This window comes from Anopheles moucheti, chromosome 2 (genome assembly GCF_943734755.1).
Source record: "Anopheles moucheti chromosome 2, idAnoMoucSN_F20_07, whole genome shotgun sequence".
Lineage (NCBI taxonomy): Eukaryota > Metazoa > Arthropoda > Insecta > Diptera > Culicidae > Anopheles > Anopheles moucheti.
Genome location: NC_069140.1, coordinates 28,315,441 through 28,321,903, shown reverse-complemented (window position 1 = coordinate 28,321,903; position 6,463 = coordinate 28,315,441).

Here is a 6,463-nt window from a genome sequence, read left to right as displayed (position 1 = left end):
ATCGAAGCACGAAGCGTGGCGACCTTTGCCATAGCATAGGGAAGCGTTATCGTACCCTTTGCCTACCGCCAAATCAACGGTGCTTATCGTGTGACAGAGAGAGAGAAAGACAGAGGGAGAGAATGGGAAGCTGTGAAGTGAGCCGCCCGTATCATGTTATGTAAGTGGGGACAAAGGAAACCCTACTAGCGGAGCGCTCACAGCTTTCAATCAGCCGCGTGGAAAAACATACGTGTGTGGAAAGCAGGCCTGATGCGGCCTCCATTTGGGCTGGCTGCTTGTTTTCCAGGCCCTTGTATTCCATTACGCTGACGATTTTTTTTTTTGTAGGTTCCTGTTCGAGGGTGTTGTTCTCAGCTTCCGGCCAAAGCGAAACGCCGCCATTGAAGCCATGCCATAAATATGACTCCTGTGCTTAGGGTTTCTTGTGGATTTTATTTTTATGCACCATTCTCGTCGTACCTAAGTACCTACGATCGTGTAAGCACATGATGGATGGTGTTTTGTGAGGATTTCACCAGCACCCGGGCTTCATTTGATGGAAACTGTTAACCGAACGTATACACCTGAAGCGTATGGAAAAGGAAAAAATTAAACGATACACCTGGCGCAGCATAGTTCATAGTTCTCATGCAATGATACAATTTTGCAAGGTGTGTTTTTTTTATTGGTGGAAAGCCAATCAAGTCGTACTTATGTAAAGTTTACATACCATCGTACATGTTTCAAGGTTATAGATTACAAACTTTTCCAGACTGGCTCAACGAGCTAGCTTGGATAATGTTTGCATAGTGTTATAAACCAACATTATGGAATTACCGCATGTTCATTTCGAACCCGGAAGCAAATCAGTCGCAATTTTCAACATCGAACAATTGTGTATTCATCTGATCGATAGTATTTTAAGAAACCTTCAACAAAAAATAGTTCCTTCTTTCTAATGCTACACATCTGCTTCAGCACAACCGAGTTGTTGTAACCAGCAATTTGTGCAACCGTCTTGATTGTTTTGCTTGTCGGTTTTAAGTTAAACTGTAACCTAACCTTCCTTAATCGGTAGTATTCTGCAGGAAAATTCGGAAGTAGATTCATATTCTTAATCATATTATATCCACTTTAATATTACTGAATCAACTCAATTCTTCCAGGCTTGGGCTAAGTAAACTAATAAGATCTGATCTGATCAAAACTTTGCTGGACTTTCATGTGCTTTTGTTAAAATTTGAAACGCTATGTGTTTTTTTTTTATTGTTGATAATAAAATTCTTTATTATGCATCGTGTTTTTAGCCTACAGTTGCAATTGGATTGCCATAGCGTCATTTTTGGAAGCAATTCATCATCAAAAATGTATTTAAATTCGCAGAAAACATCCCTCCGTGGTTTTTGCTTACGAATCTGCCTGACATCCATGTTAAAGTATGTATCGTCATTCATTATAATGTAACTTCCGCACCCGACCGGATTTTTCCATGAAACATTCAGGAATGTGTTTTGAATATCAAATTTAGTGTTAGTTTGAGAGTACAATAAAATACCTTCGATTTTATGTACAAATTATTTTTCTTCATAAAAAATTTACGCAGCTATAACGAGTGATATATGTGTAGTTTAATAATAAGCAGTATTTTAAAGAGTTACTTTCCAATCATCATCAACAAAAACAACTGTCTTCATTAGATTATATTTTAGGTCGTTCGTTGGTTTTCCGAGATTATGACAGATTTTAAGTAAGTTTTGGAATATTTATTTCTACAAAGTTACAATGATATTGAAATGGTGTACAATTGAGCATCCATTTGACTTATTTCCGCAAAAATATTGCCATTTTTTATAATTTCCTCTAATTGAAGAAAAGTTCATCAAACCCAACCACAGCATTTCCTGCTGTGCGATCGTGCGTAACATAAGAAGCGAAACTGCCAGTCCAATTTAATGACCAAAAATGAGCGGACGGATGCGGATCGATAACAAACAAACATAATTGAGGTAATTACTTAAAAAGGAAAATCAATTACGGTTCCTCGCTAATTTCCTGGTCAAGATTACGTACTTTCCCGGGCATCGCTTGAGCGAAGGACGAATGGTTTGCCTCAAAAACCGAAAATCTCAACATGGACAACATTAAAAAAAACGAAACCCCGAATCCGAACCGAGCATGGTTGAGGTTTGTTACTTTGTGTGTGTTTGTGTGTCCATTTTTTCTGTTTGGATTGAAACAGAAACCAAACAAAAGTAAAAATCAGCACGTGCCTGGCGCGTTGTAACCTCCTGTAGTTGTGTTTGGTGCTTTCGGGCCAACAACTCGACGACGGTAGCAGCTAATTTTTGCTACCGAAACTGATTGCGTTTTGGAGTACAATTTTTCTTTCAACTCGACGTCGACGATAGCGGCACACGGAGGATATGTTTCAATTTAAGATTAAGCGTGCAGCGTAACCCGAGAGCCGTTGAAACGTTGCAGTGAGGGAAAACAACCCCAAACAAGGGAAAGTTAAAATTAAGTATCCCAATTTCCGCTCCCAAGCGCTTTTGGCAGCTCGTTCGTATTTCACTAACTCTGTCAGCTAACCACTCAGGATGGTGATTAATTAATGTAGGTATGCTCACTGGATGAGTGGGAATGTGGAAAAAAGGGCTCGGAACAGCACTGACCGAAGTGGTGGCATGGGATTTGAGGGTAGGGGGGATTAGTTTAGCTTTTCCGTCGTTGCAACGGCAGTATTATGCCTGACAGCAGCTACGATCGCGCATGGGAAATACCTTTTTTGTTTATTTTAAGGGTTTTACAAACTTTTTACGTTATATTTCATGGCCGTAAAATATGGAAATTGTTTTTTTTTAAGAGAAAACCATACCAATTCTACCGTCGTCAAGGTACAGCTTGAATAACAGTCCGAACGCTCCTGCGTTAATAAATAATACTGATAATTAGGATTACCTGACCGTAAAGCACTCGTCGTTTGAAGAAGAATCTAGTCCATTGACAATGGAAATCTATAACATATTACAAATGTATAATTTTTACCGAGATCATTGCCAAAAATACTAAAAGCTTTTAAAAGATTACCTAAATAAATGTCAGCAATTGTCTACATTATTTTAACGATAAATAACCTTTCTACGAGTGGAAAATATTAAAGTACTAAGCAAGTGCTTATAAATTCAGTAAAAATTTGAATTTTTCAGAAAGCCCTACTGGAAAGGTACTGTCAAGGGTTGTATATCGTTGAGCCGTAACCTAAACAAATAACGAAGTGCTTTATTATTTACTCCTTAAACTAAAAAGGTTCCACATGCCATTGATTCTCTATTTGCATTATTAACGATATCGCCAAAAAGTTTTTCGGATCACAAGTATGCGGAAATCATGGTTAAACCTTTTTAAAGAAATCCTACATTCACATTTGTGTCGAGTTGGACATTGTGGAAAGAACTTAATTGAATAAAAGATTATAACATTGTTTATAACTTTTGTTGTTAAGAATCTAATTGAAACGTTATTGGACTTCCAATCATTTTGAATAATGAATAATCTCGATTTGCCTTGTCTAAAAGCTGACCGTTTTTATATTGGATTACCGAAAGCTTTAGCAAACCAATCGTGCGTAAGGGAGAATCAACCTAATCAACATTCGAGCCCAATTCAAGCGACTTTTGTGTTATGTGACCGATGATCTCCTTGCATCAGCCCAGTTGTATTGTTAGTTTTTTTTAAAGTCACTTAGTAGGATGTCCAATCAGATTCAGTATCTGTAGAAGCTATGGGTTGCAATGCCAATTCATAATAAAATAATACTAAGCTTGTTTGTACCCCAAGAAATACCAAACGTTTCAGACGTTTGTTTTATTGATGATCATTTTGGAAACAATTTAGAAGACCTGAATGTAATTATACTTTTAATATATTTTTTCCCATAACACATTGTGCATATGTTAAAATCACACTTTAACTACGGTGAAAAAGGTAAGTTTAAAAAATTATGGGATGAATATGATGCGCTCTAGTCAATACGATTGCTCAGGTGGGTAGGTTCTGACAGTTTTAAAAATATTTCCAAATATTCAGTACAACTTCCAAAGCTGATGTTAATATTGCCTTTGCTCTGTTCCTTTTCATCATCTCCTCCTTGCAGGCACAACAACCTCAAAAGGTCTAGGAATGGCATTTCTGGCTTTCTTTGGTTTAACTTACCCGTAACTAGATAGTCAGTCCTGCGTACGGGGAATTGGTCCGAATGGGATGTGTACACCTCCAAACCAAATACACCACTGAGTCGTCCCATTTTCATTGCACATTCCATAATTCTAAGCATGAATTTGACAAGCCTCAGCTCCAACATCGCCAGCCTTTTCACTATTATCCCTGACTATTTTAAAATTTTAAGTTTTTTTGCAGTTGACAAGTTGATTTGGTCACTTGAAAAATTTGTCAGCATTTTCTCAACTCTCGTGGCCCTGCACCTATTGAAAAGACATTTTTAACATGCTATGTGGCACCGTCCCATAAGCATGAGATGCTTGATCAAGCAGCTGGGCTCCATCCAATAGCTTAAAAGTTTCTTCAATATCACTCGGCGCGTCTAGCTCCATTTTCTTATAATATACTTTGTCCACGATGATGCTTTTCGCCCCAGCCATTACTGCTTTTGGTGGTTTCGTAAATTGCCAAATTTTGTCAAACCTTTCTTCCTGCAACATGTTGTACTGCGCATAGCGAATGAGCAAAGTCGTTTGAAGTGTCGGGAAGATGCAATTTTACGCAAACAAACTTTCATCCGCATAGCAAAACAACCATCATCCGTATTGATGATGATGATGATGATGATGGTGAACGGTAAGCAAACGGCTAAACTTTGTAACGAAACTCGCTATTGACCTAAAAGGTTTACACGTTGAACTAAGTGCTTGCTGTTTAACCTGTCCCAACCACACGGAAAAAATTCAGGCCACAAACATAATCAATTTACTTAAAATACTATTACTATAAAGCACAGTAGTACTTAGTTTAAAAACGTTCAATTCAATAAGTGTATTTTACAATAAAATTCACTACTATACAAGCACCTGAATCGATCAGCTTTTTGTTGCTATTTTCCTGATACATCCTAACACACGTGCTGTCCCTCATAAACCAACTTTAGTGCACAAGCATTTCGTGCACCCTTTTAACTCACTTAAACACATCACTAAAACTCTGTAATAACTCCCGGCAATATACTGCCGGACTGCTAACACAGCATCTTTGACGGGATACATGATTATTTGCTTCCCATCAATCAAACTGCAACTTTATTGTGCGGTAGTATTATATTGTATGCTGTACACTTATTTCGCACCCCGTCCAAGCAGCGTCAGCACCGCTGTTTTGCTGTCCCTCCCAAGTGGACAGTGGCTTCACCGACCGTATCGAACTGGAACGGCAAGGGCGGCAGGATAACTGAAAATAAAAAGTTTAACTTGGCGAAACAAAGTCCTTACAATGTGTCCACCCGGTGCCGGTTTCGAGCGTAACCATCCTCAAAATGTTAGCGCAGCCGAAACAAAACCAAAAGAACCAAAAGAATAAACCATAAATATGGGGGGAAAAACGTAGGAAAAAGATTCGCTTCACTGCCCTTTATGGTGGGGTGGAAATCAACAAGTTTTTTTTTGCCTTTTCGTTATCACAGCGGTTCATGTTCCGTTTTGCTCCCAGTGTTCTCCCCTGCCGGTCTGAACCATTCCGTGCTGTTCGTTATGGGAAAATTATTCCGCTCATTTCCCTCGACATTGTTGCGTGCTGTAAAACGTTCTTTTCGCACCCACGATCTTGACGCTGTGGGAAGCTGTTTTGGAGGGATGAGGAATCTTCTTGTTGCGTGGTATGCCTGTACTAGCTACCGACCTAAAAAGAGGTGATTTTAGTATGATAAAGTGAGACGGAGAGAGCGAGAAAGAGAAAGAGAGAGAGAGTACGTGTGTGTCTTTGGCTGTATGGTTTGGTGCAACAAAACTTGCCCCAAATCGGCACTGGTGTACCACTGGGTGCGGATATTGCATGGAGAGCGAAAGATTTTCGCCAGCTTTCAAGCACAGCAATCAACCACAGCACACGGAATGGATACGGTTACAACATTTCAATCATACCCCCGAGAACCGGAAGCAATTGAAGCTTTTGCGTAAATGAAAGAGAAAAAGTCGTCACTGCAAAGTGGTTCGAGCGTAGTAAAGCGAAATGATCAGTAACGGGTGAAAGTTGTACCGCATGATTTGATGTATGTGCTTTCACAGTGCCATTTTTACAATGCTTTGCTTTACATCATTTTTCCTGATATTAATGTTGTGTTTTGTTTTTATTATTTTCAGTTTTTTTGTCTCATTAATAAAAAAAAGTCTGATTATATGTATGTCCTTTAATACTGTAAAAATAAATGAAACTAAAATTTATTATTTTATTCAGTAGAGTAAAAGTATTTTCCCTT